Below are 18,161 nucleotides of genomic sequence, written 5' to 3' on the forward strand. Positions count from 1 at the left end.
GAATCATACTAGTTAAGGGTCAACTAGGCCATAATATGGTGACATTGGCAAACGTGTACTTACCCAATACACACCAGAGTAGATCCATCAGAAAATACCTTATTATAGAAATTCACAGAAGGCATGCTTGTGCTAGGAGGCGACATGAATCTATCCTTAGATACACGCATGGACAACACCGCGGAAGGCACAACATACCACACCTAAACATGCAGCAGGTTCAACCAGCTGCTAGATCACACTCAACTGTGCGATAGTTGGCGAATACTAAACCCCCATGCCAGAGACTACTCGTACAACTCCCCTTCCAAGAAAACATGCTCGAGAATTGACCTGATCTTTATCCCTCATAGGTTCATCCACTTGGTGGAGGACTGCAGATATGGTCCTATTACATGGTCGCACCATGCACTCTTATCTCCTGCCGTTCGAATCCCACACCTCCCACTCAAGACCTTTCGGTGGAAACTGAATGACCTTTCCCTAAACGATCCCAAATTAGTCTCACAGATCTCCGTTGCTATTTCAAAGAAAACTCAAACACTGGCGTCCCAGACACAAGTGTCTGGGAGGCCCATAAACCAGTGGTCAGAGGCCACATGATTGCACTGGTGTCGACCAAAAATAAGGAACGAGAGGCGGAGACCAGAACAATTCTGGCTTCCATACGCTCTCTAGAGGAGAATCCTAAACAGAACCAGTCTCTGCAAACATATAACAGTTTTACATTTCACAGATAAGAGCTACAACGGCTACTTAACGCCCAGGTTGAAAGAACACTATTAAAAACCAAACATTATTACTACTCCAACGGAGGGAAATGCGGTAGTCTACTAGCCATGATGATACATGACACAAGACAAAACACATACATCCCTAAAATTCGGACACCCACGGGCAACACCTCACACAGCGTGCCGGACATACTATCAGCCTTCCAAACATTTTACTCCAACTTATACAACCTTAGACAGAAGCAGAGAAGACATTGAGCTTTTCCTCAGCCCTGGAATCACCCAAAACAACGTGCAAAACGACTCGCCTATCTCGTCAATGGAGTTCGAGGCGGTGGTTAGGAACTTGCCATTGAGAAAAAGCCCAGGCCCAGATGGCTTCATGGCCAAATACTACAAACTCTTCATTAATATCCTAGCCAAGCTATTTACAGAGGCCTACAACTCTCTCTCTCTAAACCCCACACTTCCACACACAGCGCTGGAGGCACACATTACACTCATCTCCAAGCCAGGTAAACATCCATTATGCTGCAGCAGCTATAGACCAATTTCAGTAATTAATGCAGACCTGAAATCTTGGTGAACCGTTTGCGACCACTCCTCCAAAGTCTAATTCATCCCCATCAATTGGGCTTTGTACCGGGTAGAGAGGCCAAGAATAATACCACAAAACTAATAAACCTTATCCACCTTGCCAAAATGCAACCACAACAAAGCCCACTCGTCTCAGTAAACGTGGAAAAGGCCTTTGACAGGGTGGATTGGTCACTCCTACTAACGACTCTCCGAGCTCAGGGCTTTGGTCCGACATGGATGCACTAGATGGCAGCTTTATACTCCATCCCTAGTGCCAAAATAAGAATCAATGGTTAGCTATCAGAGATGGTCAAGGTTAGAAATGGCACGAGACAGGGGTGCCCCCTCTCACCACTCTTATTCTTTCTCACACTGGAGCCCTTACTACAGGGAATTAGGGACAATCCCCAAATATGGGGAGAGGAAGTGGGAGGTCAGGACTTCAAAATAGTGTCTTTTGCCAATGATTTACTATTCTTGATCTCAGAGCCAGCCTTATCGAGGCGGGAGCTCGACCTTTATAAGGAAATCTCCAACTTTCAAGTTAATTACACGAAAAGCGAGATTTTACCATTTAAGGTACACCCAAACATGAGGCTAACTAAATAGGAAAATGTTCACTTTTCATGGGCAGACACAGCCGTCAAGTATTTAGGGGTCAACCTACCACACGATCTGCCCAAACTCTAACAATTGAACTCCCCCCCCCACCCCCTACACAAGTCCGTAAATGCCTGTTTGACAAGGTGGAACAAATCATTATTTGGATGGCTTAGTCACACAAACATAGCTAAAATGAACACCCTACCAAAGATCTTATTTCTCTTACAAACCCTACCCATCAATATCCCCAAATGTTTTTCAAAACGATAAAGAGTATGCTCAGCATCTTCATTTGGGCTCGCAAACACCCCAGACTGCCGTACAACCTCTTAACCAGGCACAAACTTAGAGGAGGGTTAGGCCTCCCAGATATAGAACAATACCACAGAGCAACGGTGCTCACGAGGATATCGGAAAGGGCCAAACCGTAAAATCAGATGCAGTGGGTACAAATTGAAGCCAGTTGCTTCCAAGTACCACTGCACTCGATACCATAGCATGACAAGGGGAAAGACTTCTTACACTCCCACACGTAACTCATCCTACAATCACGCCAACTTTAAAGCTCTGGCGACACATACGGTCACTTCCTCAAATATCTCCACATCCCTCCCCCCTCTACCCTCTGACCAATAACCCTCTGCTCCAACCAGGCATGACAATCTCTGCCTTACAAGCGTTAGAAGATACCCAGTACCTCCAGTTGGGCAATATACTTTCCTCTACGCGAGTAAAAAAAGCGGAGGATTTGCTACCAGACACCACAGTGTTAGCAATCCAACGCTTTAGGATAACCCAGCTCTTCTACAAGCATGCAGGGATAAAACAATATTTGAGACCCATTACGAAACACAAGCTCTTAAAACAAAAAAACTGTCCGCATTCTACAAAATCCTACAAACAAACACAGGTCCCCCCAAACCTAAATATATAGACCATTGAGAAGAGGAACTACAGATATCGATAACTGCAGAGGAACAAAAGAGATTGTTCAGAAATGTATTCCACACTTCCATTAGCAATGCCACACACGAACACAACTACAAAAGAATTTCGAGGTGGCACTATACTACCTCACACATTCCTCGTTTATTCCCCAGGTCTACCGACCAATGTTGGAGATGCCAAAAACATACAGGCACACCGGGACATATATGGTGGCTCTACAATAGTGAAAAGCAAACAAATATACAGTGACAGAGTCTGTGCGGTAAAATAAATGGCTACAAACCACCTGAGTGGAAACCCCTTACACCACTCCAAAAATACTTAAAATACGTACAATAGGTGGGACACACGTCTGATGGTTTCTATAAAACAAAGCAAAATAACATAGTACAGTTGTCAAATGTATATATATATATGGTAACATGGTGAATGTGAAGTACTCACAAGCCTAGAAACATTGAAACATAGAAACATAGAATGTGACGGCAGATAAGAACAATTCGGCCCATCTAGTCTGCCCAATTTTCTAAATACTTTCATTAGTCCCTGGCCTTATCTTATAGTTAGGATAGCCTTATGCCTATCCCACGCAATAATCCCATTTCTCTTGGACTCCATTTAAATTGCTCCAGTCTGATAATGACTCCTTTACACATATTCTAATTTTAGAAAAGTCTGTTTTTCTAAAGTCTAAATCTTTTGTTTTTGTGTGGTGTGACTCAGTCACTGTTCATCATATTAAACCACACTGACTGATGATCACTGGAACCTAAACTTTCACCTACAGTAATATCGGATACCAAATCTCCATTTGTTAACACTAAATCTAGTATGGCCTCTTTACGAGTTGGCTCCTCAACGACTTGTTTTAGAGACAATCCCAGTAGGGAGTTTAGAATATGTGTGCTCCCGGCACAAGCAGCTATTTTTGTTTTCCAGTTTACATCCGGAAGATTAAAGTCACCCATGATGATAACTATTTTCTCAACTAGTAGATTATCTAACTCTTCAATTTGTCCTGGGGGCCTATAAATCACACCTACACGAGTTACTGTGTGATTACCAAATTCTAACGTAACCCAAACGGACTCTATGTTCGCCTCACTAACTTTTATTAAACTAGATTTTATGCTATCCTTTACATACAGGGCCACCCCTCCCCCTTTCCTGCCTTCCCTGTCTTTTCTATATAAAGAGTACCCTGGTATTGCTATGTCCCAGTCATTTTTCTTATTATACCATGTCTCAGTAACAGCGACTAAATCTACACTATCAGTTGCCATTATTGCCACAAGTTCATGAATCGTATTCCCTAAACTGCGAGCATTTGTAGACATGACTCTAAGCTTATCATTTTTTAACACACTTGCTACAGGCACCTTCTGTCATTGTTTTGGGGGACAATTGGATTGATGTTTTATCACCCTTTTGCCCCCCTCCTAGTTTAAATACATCCTAGCAAAACCTCTGAACTGCTCACTGAGAACATTTGTTCCCTTTTGAGAAAGATGCAAACCATCTTTTTTGTACAGTTTATTTCAATTCCAAACAGAGCTACCATGAGAAATAAAGCCAACTCCTTCCTCCCGACACCATTCACCAAGCCACAAGTTAAAGTCCCTAATACGCATCTGTTACAAAACTGTTATTTAACCTGCATTATATTGACTATTTTATGATACTTTGGCTTCGGTACGTGAATGCTGCATCTTTTCAAGAATGGACTATAAATACCCCGGTTCGTCAAACGAACAACCGACCACCCGGCTCCTGGCGTGTGCCGCCACTTAACCCCGGTCACCTCTCCAACTACCGAACGGTCGACAACCCGGCTGAGAGTGTGTGCCATCAATTGATCACCCAGGGAGTTGCGGTTTGCGGTTAACCGCAGGCTAAATGACGGCCCCAGTATATATCCTTCGTGCCTTATCTACCGATGGGTAAACTACCAAAAGAGGCACGAACGGGGACCACCTTCAATCTGGCGTGTGGCAGCAATTAGAACATAGCCTGCGGTTAACTGCAACTTTCTAAGTGGCCCTTCACGCAGGGCTAACTTCGGATACCGAATAGCGATCACATCCAGGCAGAGAGCAGGGATTCGGGCACAACTCTGGCCGGTATTAGTTCCACGAGTTGATGCCGAGGTCCCGCTGCCTATTGTTGCACATAAAAACATGGCCACCATTTTCAGCCTGCAACCCAAATACACGAACAGACTTTCTTTTAACGGAATACAGCTACGGGTTCGTGGGTTTGAGTCGCTATTTGGTGGATTAGTGCATACGGACCAGAGCTATAAAATGAGGGGTGAAAGTGCCGAAATACCTATGAAACTGTTAGAGTTATGTATTTTTAATGTGTTTTCTGTGTGGAAAATAAACGTGGGTTTTGGGCGCTTGGAGATAATTTTATCACTGTAACCGTTGGATTCATTATCTCCAAGCTGGGCGGTATCAAATCCAAACGATGCATTGTATTCTCATTGGTTGATGCCTTGTGTTATCCTGGTATCCCATCAAGTCCAGAGGGGGCTGTCCCTGGACCTGAGCGTTTGCATAAATACCGATCCCTGTGTTCCATTAAAATCAGTTCTTGTTTGACCTTCAAATCGCAGCCTCGACTCGTTTTGTGGGGAAAGAGTATCCTAGCTGTAAAATAGCTAGTGGGATTGTTCCACACTTACAGGATCCTTCTGGATATCGAGACAAAGCAGCTTCTCTCTCTCTCTCTAAACTGGGATCCAGACTTTCCAAGCGGTCCAGCTTCCAGCTAGCCTGGGAGTAACCGTAATAGCATCCGCCTGTCGTTCTGAGTGTTATGCACAGGCAGAACTTCAGAGAATGACAGTGTGGAAGCAACTTGCCGTACTTGCCGTATCATTGGCAAAAACACTAAAAACGTCCTTAACCTCTGAAACCTCATTGCAAGCTAAGTAATTTGTCCCTAGATGGACAAGTACATCCAATTCGCCTTCCTGCTTTGCTCGCTTAACAATATTACAGATATGTCTCCTGTCTCTGTGAGCAGTAGCTCCGGGAAGACACCTCACAAGACCACCATTGTCCATCTCCACACCTCTTATGATGGAATCCCCTAATATCAACTGCTTTCTATTAGGCCTCACCATAGTCTCCAAGCCTCTTTCCACAACACCACCAGCCTAAGTGCCTCTCTCCACAACACCACTAGCCTCAATGCCTCTCTCCACAATACCACTAGCCTCAATGCCTCTCTCCACAACACCACTAGCCTCAGTGCCTCTCTCCACAACACCACTACCCTCAGTGCCTCTCTCCATATCAACATTATACTCTGAAAGTGAAGAAAATGATTGATGTAGAGCAACAGACTGTGCAATATGCCTTTTATCCACAACTCTAAGTCTACCAGATCCTACAGTGATCCATCTGCCATTCCTAGTATGTCTCTGCGGCAGTGGCTTTGCAGCAGTTCCAGACTGAGTTTGTTTACCAGATAATTTACAAATCTCAGACTTCAAAAATACAATCTCCTGCCGCAAGATAGAGAACTGTCTACAGATTAGACAACAACCAAACCTCCAAAAAGTGGAACGTGAAACAAATGCATAGCAACTATTACATTGAACTAAGTCTGCCATTCCAATGAGGTGAATAATTTAAATCAAACGAATCTTAACTTTTTATTTATCCTCCTGAATACCTCAGATTACCGCCAGTTTATCTCCAGAATATCTCCAACCACACTTAGAAGCAACACTCTCCAGAATATCTCCAACCACACTTAGAAGCAACACTTAGATGAAGCAACCAAGCTATATAAGCCAAGCTAATGACAACAACCCTTATATAACTCCTAAAATCACCACCCACTAGAAATGTTTAACACCTGGGTAGGCCTCTGCTTATTTGCACACAATAGCTAATTAAACAGCAATCAATAGCAAGTAGCTAACTGGTCAAATCAAATTAACATATGGCTCTCATGGATAGCGCAGATGTACTCTTAATAGGATGTCCCCATCTTTCTTCTTGTTGATCTTTAGGTGACCTTAGTAGTATTTGGATTAAAGGTAAGATGTGCAAGTTTTTTTAGAAAAAAGCTTTACTTAAATATCAATAAAGTGCACTATGTTTCTAAAAATACAGTCAGTAGTGGAATGCACCTTGAGTTCCAAATGCGCACACGTGACCAGCCGAACCTGGAAATACAAAGAAGAGACTTAAAAGACACCGAGGAGTCCATCTGAAAACACCAACTGAGGAATCCCCCACCATAGGGCGAAACACATTTTGGATACTGACTGGCTACTGGGCAGTATCTACAAAGGACTGATAAGTTAGACTTGGCCCTCCTAATAAATGCCACACAGACATACCCCAGCTTATCAAAGTAGACACAGGGAATACACCTGCCCCACAACCCAACAAAATATTAACTAGGCCTTAGGCCTTCCCTGAGACGGACGAGGAGGAAAGCCCATGAATAGGCGGGACATATTAGAGCTTAAGTGCGGGTACTACAGAGATACAGTAACAGGTGTAACACTAGACAGGGTATAACTGCCCGACTCATTAGAGACGAACGCCCCATGGAACCACGTCCACCAGTTACACCAATTTTGCTAATATCCAGTGGGTATACTATGTCATGTAACATGTCAATTGTTGTCCCAATGTTTTGATGCCATGTCAAGAGTAACATGAAAACATTATCTGCCAAAATGTAACAGTGTTGTTCGAAATTACTTTATATTCTGTATTGAAATGTTACTTTTTTAATTGAAAAATAAAATTATATATATTAAATAAAAAAATTGATTCCTTCACCCAGGAGATTAGAATATTAGAAACTGCACACAAACAGGGATCCACCAACACATTTATAAAACTCTAGTATCAAAATGCTCAGAACTGAAACAACTAATAAATACTCAAATCAAACGAAAACTAATGCTTACCAAACACACATTTTATTCACAACGGGGTAAATGTGGATGCCCTCAAACAGAAAAACACCACTTTTATCGCCAAAATTAAACAACTTTTGGGAAAATTGTCACATAAACCAGCAGACATCACAGAATATATAGCAGAACTCGAACAATTCTTATCCTCTAGAATCAAAACCGCCATTCTCTCCAATATTAAACAATCCTTTGACTCTCCCATTTCCAAAGAAGAATTCCTCCACGTAATTTAAACTCTGCTGACAGGCAAAAGTCCAGGCCCAAATTCCAACACACACTCTCTGACCCATTTATTAGAGCCTTCAACTCCCTCACACACACGGCATCTCTAAAAAACTCATCATTAGAAGGACATATCACTTTATTTCTCAAACCAGGAAAAGATCCCACCAATTGCAGCAGCTACGGCCCTATATCGCTGAGGGTAGTGGTGTTGTGGAGACAGGCTCAGGCACCCAGTGTAGTGGTGTTGTAGAGACAGGCTTGGAGACTTTGGTGAGGCCTAATAGAAAGCAGTTGTTGTTGGTGGATTCTATCATAAGAAGTGTGGAGATGGACAATGGTGGTCTTGTGAGATGTCTTCCAGGAGCTACTGCTCACAGAGACAGGAGACGCATTTGTAATATTGTTAAGTGAGCAAAACAGGAAGGGGAATTGGATGTACTTGTCCATCTAGGGACAAATTACTTGGCTTGCAATGAGGTTTCAGATGTAAAGGAAGTTTTCGGTGTTGTTGTCAATGATATACGACAGGTTGCTTCCACACTGTCAAGTTCTGCCTGTGCATAACCCTCAGAATGACAGGTGGATGCGTATTAGGAACTTTAACTTGTGACTTGGTGAATGGTGTCAAGAGCAAGATTTGGCTTTATTTTTCATGGTAGCTCTGTTTGGAATGGAAAAAACTGACAAAAAAGATGGTTTGCATCTTTCTCAAAAGGGAACAAATGTTCTCAGTGAGCAGTTCAGAGGTTTTGCTAGGATGTATTTAAACTAGGAGGGGGGGGAGGTAAAAGGGTAATAAAACATCAATCCAATTGCCCCCCAAAATAAGGACAGAAGATGCCTGTAGCAAGTGTGTTAAAAAATTATAAGCTTAGAGTCATGTCTACAAATGCTCGTAGTTTAGGGAATAAGATCCATGAACTTGTGGCAATAATGGCAACTGATAATGTAGATTTAGTCGCTGTTACTGAGACATGGTCTAATGAGAAAAATGACTAGGACATAGCAATACTGGGGTACTCCTTATATAGAAAAGACAGGGAAGGCAAGAAAGGTGGAGATGTGACTCTGTATGTAAAGGATAGCATAAAATCTAGCTTAATAAAAGTTAGTGAGACGAAAATAGAGTCCGTTTGGGTTCCGTTAGAATTTGGTAATCACACAATAGCTTGTGTAGGTGTGATTTATAGGCCCCCAGGGCAAATTGAAGAGTTAGATAATCTACTAGTTGAGGAAATAGCTAAAATGACAATGAAGGGGGAAGTTATCATCATCGGTGACTTTAATCTTCCTGATGTGAATTGGAAAACCAAAATAGCTGCTTGTGCCAGGAGCACACATTTTCTAAACTCCCTACGGGGATTGTCTCTAGAACAAGTCGTTGAGGAGCCAACTTAAGGAGGCAATACTAGATTTAGTGTTACCAAATGAAGATTTGGTATCAGATATTACTGTAGGTGAAAGTTTAGGATCCAGTGATCATCAGTCAGTGTGGTTTAATATAAGAACAGTGACTGAGTCACACCTCACAAAAACAAAAGATTTAGACTTTAGAAAAACAAACTTTTCTAAAATTAGAATATGTATAAAGGAGTCATTATCAGTCTGGAGCAATTTAAATGGAGTCCAAGAGAAATGGGATTATTTAAATGTTGCACTGCTGAAGGCAACAGAAAATTGCATTAGGCTAAAAGCAAAAAATTTAAGAAACCACTGTGGTACTCTGCAAATGTGGCCAAAATAGTAAACAAAAAGTTAGCATTTAGTAATTGTAAAAATACACAGAGTAGACAGAATGATCTATAAGATTAGGCAGAAAGAGGCTAAGCAAGTTATGAGAGCTTCCAAATCACACACAGAAGAGATAATGGCACAGTCAGTAAAAAAAAGGGACAAAACATTTTTTAGATACATAAATGAGAAAAGGAAAGTAAAACAAGGATTAGTTAGATTAAAAACAAAAGAAGGAAGGTATGTAGAAGAGGATAAAGGTCTAGCTGAATGCCTCAATGAATATTTTTGTTCAGTATTTACAGATGAAAATGAAGAAAGGGACCTCAGTTAGGAAAAAGGACAAATTAGTAATTTGTTACATGTGCGTTTACAGAGGAAGAGGTCCTATTTCAACTGTCAAAAGTAAAGACAAATAAGTCAATCGGACCTGATGGAATACACCCAAAGTTATTAAAAGAGCTTAGTGGTGTAATGGCAAAACCATTAACAGATTTATTTAACCAATCATTGTTAACAGGAGTAGTCCCAGATGATTGAAAGTTAGCCAATGTTGTGCCCATTCACAAGAAAGGTAGTAGGGAGGAGTCGGGCAACTATAGGCCAGTGAGCCTTACTTCAGTAGTGGGGAAAGTAATGGAAACCATGTTATTATACCATTATATATATATTCTGTAACTAAAATGTTAAGGACATTTCATACCATGTTTAGCATAAATAAAATGCAATACATTATAAATTCTGAGATTTTATGTGTAATAGTCCTATTATCTAGCTACCCCAAGATCCAAAAGCAAGTTATAAGAGCTTCCAATTCACACACACAGAAGAGAAAATAGCACAGTCAGTAAAAAAGGGGACAAAACATTTTTTAGTTACATAAATGAGAAAAGGTAAGTAAAACAAGGATTAGTTGGATTAAAAACAAAAGAAGGAAGGTATGTAGAAGAGGATAAAGGTCTAGCTGACTGCCTCAATTAATATCTTTGTTCGGTATTTACAGATGAAAATGAATGAAAGTGGCTTCAGTTAGGAAAAAGGACAAATAAGTCATTTGTTACATGTGAGTTTCCAGAGGAAGAGGTTTTATTTCAACTGTCAAAAGTAAAGACAAATAAGTCAATGGGACCTGATGGAATACACCCAAAGTTAAGAGCTTAGTGGTGTAGTAGCAAAACCATGAAAAAAGGAAAAAAGGGGGAAGCTAAAGGTACACTCTTTAAGGGGTTAACCCATAGACTGAAGAAATAGGTTATAGCAAAAAAAGATTAATTATATCAAAAAAAGGGAGAAGGTTCTGTTCAAAAGTTTTCAGAAACCTGTTCTCAAATATTGGAGCAAAGCATAGTTTGCAATCCACAGCAGTCTGATATCAATTGCTAATTAGTTTGATTTTGGAATAGTCTCAAATCTTGCATTCTTACTCCTTGGTAAATCAAAGCAAAGAGACTATTCTTTACCCTCTAAATAACAGTTACATCCCTTGCTTCTTGTACCCAAATAGGAATGTAATGAATGGTAACAAAGTTCACTAGAAAGTTAACATCCCTTCATAATTGTATCAATTTGCGATGTGTAAAGGTTATTTCCAAGTGCACTATGAATTATCCACCTTGGAGGTACTGTTATATTACCTCCGTGGACACAAACAAACCGTTATTGCTGTGGGGATGGAAACAGGGCTTACTGTTTAAAATAAATGTCGGAAATGGCAAAAAGGCCAAAAAGCCCTAATCCTCAAAAAATAGCAATACTGGTTAAGGAAATATATACTCAGGGTACGAGCTGCGTTCAAATGAAATATTCTGGTAATAGATGTCAAATGCTCAAAAATCCCCGAGTGCCCCTGACGCGCGTTTCGCCCACAACTCATCAGAGGGGAACTGAAAGTCCCCTCTGAGTTGTGGGCGAAACGCGCGTCAGGGGCACTCGGGGATTTTTGAGCATTTGACATCTATTACCAGAATATTTCATTTGAACGCAGCTCGTACCCTGAGTATGTATTTCCTTAACCAGCATTGCTATTTTTTGAGGATTAGGGCTTCTCTTCTTATACCTTTTGGCCATTTTGCCATTTCCGACTATTCCAAAATCGAACTAATTAGCAATTGATATCAAACTACTGTGGATTGCAAGCTATGCTTTGCTCCAATATTTGAGAACAGGTTTCTGAAAACTTTTGAGCAGAACCTTCTCCCTCTTTTTTGATATAATTAATCTTTTTTTGCTATAACCTATTTCTTTAGATCGAATTCATGGTTATCTAATCCATTCATTTAAGAAAGTCTTATCTCTTTTGTGCTCAACCTTTTGCATAAGAAAACTCAGAGCTCTCAAATTTTTAAGAACAATTCTGATGCACTTTCTTGACCCATTTGAATAGACTTCTAAACAATTTATAATAAGATCTATCTTTAACCTCTATTTAACAGTCAGTATCAGTACATTGGTATTTTATGACTTTGAATATTCACTCATATATATTGGACATTTTTTTCCTTCTCACTAATTTTAATAGAATCATTAAAAGTTATCTTTTATCGTTAGGACACTCATTTCTTGTTTGTTCGCAGTAGCAAAACCATTAACAGATTAATTTAACCAATCATTGTTAACAGGAGTAGTCCCAGAAGATTGAAAGTTAGCGAATGTTGTGCCCATTCACAAGAAAGGTAGTAGGGAGGAGTCGGGCAAGTATAGACCAGTAAGCCTTACTTCAGTAGTGGGGAAAGTAATTGAGACCATGTTGAAGGATAGGATTGTTGAACCTCTAAAATCACATGAATTTCAATATCAGAGACAACATGGGTTTACTTCAGGGAAATCATGCCAAACTAATCATATTGATTTTTTTTATTTGGTAAAATAATAGATCAGGGTGGTGGAGTAGACATTGCTTACCTAGATTTCAGTAAGGCTTTTGACACTGTTGCACATTGAAGGCTCATCAATAAACTGCAATCTTTAAGTTTGAATTCCAATATTGTTGAATGGGTAAGGCAGTGGCTGGGTGACAGACAGCAGAGGGTTGTAGTCAATGGAGTATATTCGAAGCATGGGCTTGTCACCAGTCGGGTACCTCAGGGATCTGTACTTGGACCCATTCTCTTTAATGTTTTTTTTTTAGGGATATTGCTGAAGGTCTTAATGGTAAGAAATGCAACAAAGTTGATGTTCCAGGAGGGATAAGTCAAATGGCAAATGATTTAGGTAAACTAGAAAAATGGTCAGAGTTGTGGCAACTGACATTTAATGTGGATAAGTGCAAGATAATGCATCTTGGACGTAAAAACACAAGGGCAGAGTACAGGATATTTGATAGTCCTATCCGCAACATCTGAGGAAAGGGATTTAGGGGTGATTATTTCTGATGACTTAAACGTAGGCAGACAATGTAATAGAGCAGCAAGAAATGCTAGCAGAATGCTTGGTTGTATAGTGAGAGGTATTCGCAGTAGAAAGAGGGAAGTGTTAATGCCATTCTACAGAACACTGGTGAGACCTCACTTGGAGTATTGTACGCAGTACTGGAGACCAGGGCCGGCGCGTCCATAAGGCGGCACAGGCGGCAGCCTTAGGGCGCACCGGCTCCGGGGGCGCAAGATTTCAGTGACCGGCAGGAGGGAAGCTCTCCCTCCTGCCGGTCACCATCTCCGCCCCCAGTGCGGCAGTGCTGCGATCAGGCGCCGCGAGGGAGCTCTAACCTCTCTGCTCTGCTCCCTCGCGCGCTGTCTAGTGATGCCACGGGAGCCGGAATATGACGTCATATTCCGGCTCCCGCGGCATCAGCAGACATCCCGCGAGGGAGCAGAGCAGAGAGGTTAGAGCTCCCTCGCAGCGCCTGATCGCAGCACTGCCGCACGCCACCCAGCAGCCCCACTGGACCCCAGGGAATGATCCACACCAGCTCTCCAGGTAGGGAGGCTGGGTGGATATTTTTTATTTATTAAAATAATTTGTGAATGTATGTGATGTGTCTGTGTGTGAGAGTGTCTGTGTGTGAGAGTGTCTGTGTGTGAGAATGTCTGTGTGTGTGAGTGTCTGTGTTAGAGTGTGTCTGTGAGTGTGTGTGTCTGTGTGTATGTGTCTGTGAGTATGTGTCTCTGTGTGAGAGTGTCTGTGTGTGTGTCTGTGTGTGAGTGTGTATGTGTCTCTGTGTGAGTGTGTGAGTGAGTGTCTGTGTGTCTGAGTGTGTATGTGTCTCTGTGTGTGTGAGTGTCTGTGAGTATGTGTCTCTGTGTGTGTGCGTGAGTGAGTGTATGTGTTACTGTGAGTGACTGTGTGTCTGTGAGTGACTGTGAGTGTGTGAGTGTGTGAGTGAGTGTATGTGTGTCTGTGAGTGTGTGCGTGAGTGAGTGTATGTGTGTCTGTGAGTGTGTGCGTGAGTGAGTGTATGTGTGTCTGTGAGTGATTGTATGAGTGTTGCATGTGAGTGTGTCAGTGTATGTGTGTGTCTGTCAGTGTGTGTTTGTGAGTGTCTGTCAAATCAGTGAGAGTATCTTTGTCATTGAGTCTGTGTGTGACTATCAGTGTGTCTGTCAATGAGTGTCAATCAGTGTGTGTGTGTCAGATCAGTGAGTCTCTGTGTTTGTCATTGAGTGTGTGTGACTGTCAGAAGAACACTAAGGGACAGGGAAGGGAGGGGACCAATAATGGACGGGGAGAGGGGCTGGTTAAGAGGCACATAGGTGAAGATGTTATTTTTGAATGGGGGTGGGGGGGGTGGAAAAATACATCTTCGCCTATGTACCCAAAAAATCCTTGCACCGGCCCTGCTGGAGACCATATCTCCAGAAGGATATTGATACTTTAGAGAGAGTTCAGAGAAGGGCTACTGAACTGGTTCATGGATTGCAGGATAAAAATTACAAGGAAAGGTTAAAGGATCTTAACATATATAGCTTGGAGGAAAGACGAGACAGGGGGTATATGATAGAAACATTTAAATACATAAAGGGAATCAACACAGTAAAGGAGGAGACTATATTTAAAAGAAGAAAAACTAGCAAAACAAGAGAACATAGTCTTAAATTAGAGGGGCAAAGGTATAAAAATAATATCTGTAAGTATTACTTTACTGAGAGGGTAGTGGATGCATGGAATAGCCTTCCAGCTGAAGTGGTAGAGGTTAACACAGTAAAGGATCAGGAGACGGAAAAGAACAGCTCCAAGCCCGGGGGTAAAGAATGAATAAAACTTAACTTTTAATATTTACAAGACAAACTAATACAAAATAAAAGATATCTATGTATATATTTTATATATATACTTTTATAGGTTTGGGCTAATATATATCCTTTATTTGTATTAGTGATTTTCAATAGCTCGGCATCTCTTTCCTTTTTTGCCAATACTATTAAATTTGGTGTTGTCTCCATCTAGTGGCAACAACCGGTATTTCTCTGTATATATTTATACATATATATGTTTTCTTTTGTATTAGTTTGTCTTGTATATATTAAAAGTTAAGTTCCATTCATTCTTTACCCCCTTAGCTTAGAGCTGTTCTTCTCCTGATACCTTACTAATTTGGGTTCACACCCTGCTTGCCCGCATACCTACCTTACTCTGTACCTACTCCATAGGCGTGCGCAGCCTATTGTATAAGGGTGTGCACCCTAAAGCACAAACACACACCGCGTGTGTATGTGTATATATATATATATATATATATATATACATATATATGTATATATACATATATATGTATATATATATATATATATACACACATATACCGCTGTGTGTGTGAAGTTGGTGTGTGTGTGTGTGTGTGTGTGTGTGTGTGAAGGCGCTGTGTGTGTGTGCGGGCGCTGTGTGTGTAAGGGTGCTGTGTGAGTGCTGTATGTGTGAGGGCGCTGTTAGTGTGAGTGCTGTGTGTGTAAGGGTGCTGTTAGTGTGAGTGCTGTATGTTTGTGTGTAATGTGTGGTGTGGGGGGTTTAGTCAATACCCCCCTCCCTTCTTACCTTTTGTAGGGAGGGGGGACCATGCTGCCATCCATCCCTGGTGGTCCAGTGGTGAGTGAACTCTAGTCTCACATCCCGGGGTGCTAGAGTTCACTCTCGCGAGATCTGAGCGTTGCACAGTTCCGCGGCAACGTTCCGACCTCGCGAGAGAAACCCGGCGGAGCTGCTGGTTGAGCTCCCCGGGTCCTCTCCTGCCTCCCTCCCTGCCTGTGGGTCGTGATCTTTGATCTCCCTCACAGGCCCATGGACGGAGGCACATAGCGCGAGCCACGGGGATTAGGTGCGCACGCCTATGACCTACTCCCGCCTCTTCTACCATTAACACAGTAAAGGAGTTTAAGCATGTGTGGGATATGCATAAGGCTATCCTAACTATAAGATAAGGCCAGGGACTAGAGTTGAGCGAACCCGGACTGTACAGTTCGGGTTCGTACCGAACATTAAGTTTTTTGGACCACGGACATATCCCTGTATGTTCGGGTTGGAGTTCGGTGTTTGGCGATTTAATGGCGCGTTTTCAAAGGCCTACTAATGGCATGGCTGTGATTGGCCAGTGCAGCATGTGACCCAGCCTCTATATATAAGCTGGAGTAATGTAGCGCCGCATGTCACATGAGCTCTTATTAGTATAGGGACAGGATGCTGCCGCTTTCAGGGTCAGATTAGGAAAGAATTCTGCAAACTAGTACATTAGTGGGGTGCACTTCATATGAGAGTCAAATAGAAGCATCAAATACTGCGGTTACATTGGAGTTTTAAAAAGTTAATTTTTTTTTGTGCTAAATAGTGCATTAGTGGGGTGCACTTCATATCTGAGAGTCAAATCGAAGCGTCAAATAGTGCGCTTACAGCGCAGTTGTAAACATTCTTATTTTCTGGATGCTAAACTGCTAAATAGTACATTTTGGGCATGCTCTTCATATCTGAGAGCCAAATAGAAACATCAAATAGTGCGCTTACAGTGCAGTTGTAAACATTCTTATTGTTTTGCTGCTAAACTGCTAAATAGTACAGTTATCCAAGTAACAGATGGAGCGATAAAAGAAACTATAACAGATTTAATGAGCCATTCGCAGTTTTGCAGTTTCGCAGTCCGGTGACCAGGACCCAGACACTGTCTGGGCAGCGGTCGGACGACCGGGACCCAGAATGCCTGATGTTGAAGTTAGGAATCATAGTGTGGAATGGATTAGCATGGTCTGGTGCAGGGTAACCGCACACCCCCTGGTGTTGAGCACCAGCGTTTGTGCGGCCACATACCAGGACCCTGATGCAGCCTCAGTAAAAAGAGTACTGTATACCAGAAGCCATCACCAGACTGATCCGCAACTTGGAACAGGATGTGACATTCACTGTAGCGGCTGTGCTCGCTTTCGGCATTCTCACCCTGCTGCTGCTCGCCTGTCTGCGCTGCAGCGTAACTTTGGCCTTCCCGCTCACCGCCTCATATGCGACGTGCCCACAAGGTGGAACTCTACCTTGCACATGCTGGAGAGACTGCCACGGTGTATACTCAGATATATCAGAGCTGCTGCAGAAAGTGCGGGCCATCTGTGTGCACTTTTGATGTTCTCACCCTGCTGCTGCTCGCCTGTCTGCGCTGCAGCGTAACTTCAGCCTTCCCGCTCACCGCCTCATGAGACTGTGCAAGCAGCAGCAGGCGATAGTGGAGTTTCAGGTGCAGCACGCACGGGTCAGTCGCTTTGTGGAACAGTTTTCTTTTTTTATATGTCCCAATATTTTGGGGGCTACCACAATTAAAAATATATATATGGGGGGGCGGAGCCAAGCGTCCGAACGGAATGGCGCAATCTTTCACAGCTCCTGAACTAGGAGTGAAAGCAGACAGCTACCGGACTCCAAACGGCTCCATCGACGGGTGCAAACCACCCACCACGACGCCTGAAGGGGTGAGCAGCACACAGATGCCCTTCAGATTCCCGCAATCCGGCAGGAACACCCGACGGAGGTCTGAGGTCTGGGGCCTACCCCGAGTTCCGCGGCATAAAGACAGCGCTGGGACTATTAGAACGGGCGGAAGCACCTGAATACTCACCTTGGGCCCAGCACACACAGCCCCAACAAGACCCAAACACCATGGGTAGAAAATCCCAAAAACCACAACCAGGGGTTTACAAAGACTCACAAGACATAAGCACCATACTACAGCGCCCTGCTGTTGCGAAAATGGCGGCCGAACCAGAATACACTGATGCTTCAGACGGCTCTGAGGGACTCACAGGGGAGTATTTAGAACCCCTAAACACCCGATCACGCCAAAAAGAGCCGGCAAGGGAAAACAAACTGAGCCCAGCAACTAGACAGGACATAGCAGAGCTCCTGCAGGAGATGAGGCAGCTACATGCAGCAGACCTTGGGCTACTGAAGACAGAAATTGCGGCAGTAACAGCCCACACTCAAGC

The sequence above is a fragment of the Pelobates fuscus genome, chromosome 3 (assembly GCF_036172605.1).
Source record: "Pelobates fuscus isolate aPelFus1 chromosome 3, aPelFus1.pri, whole genome shotgun sequence".
NCBI classification, from domain to species: Eukaryota; Metazoa; Chordata; class Amphibia; order Anura; family Pelobatidae; genus Pelobates; species Pelobates fuscus.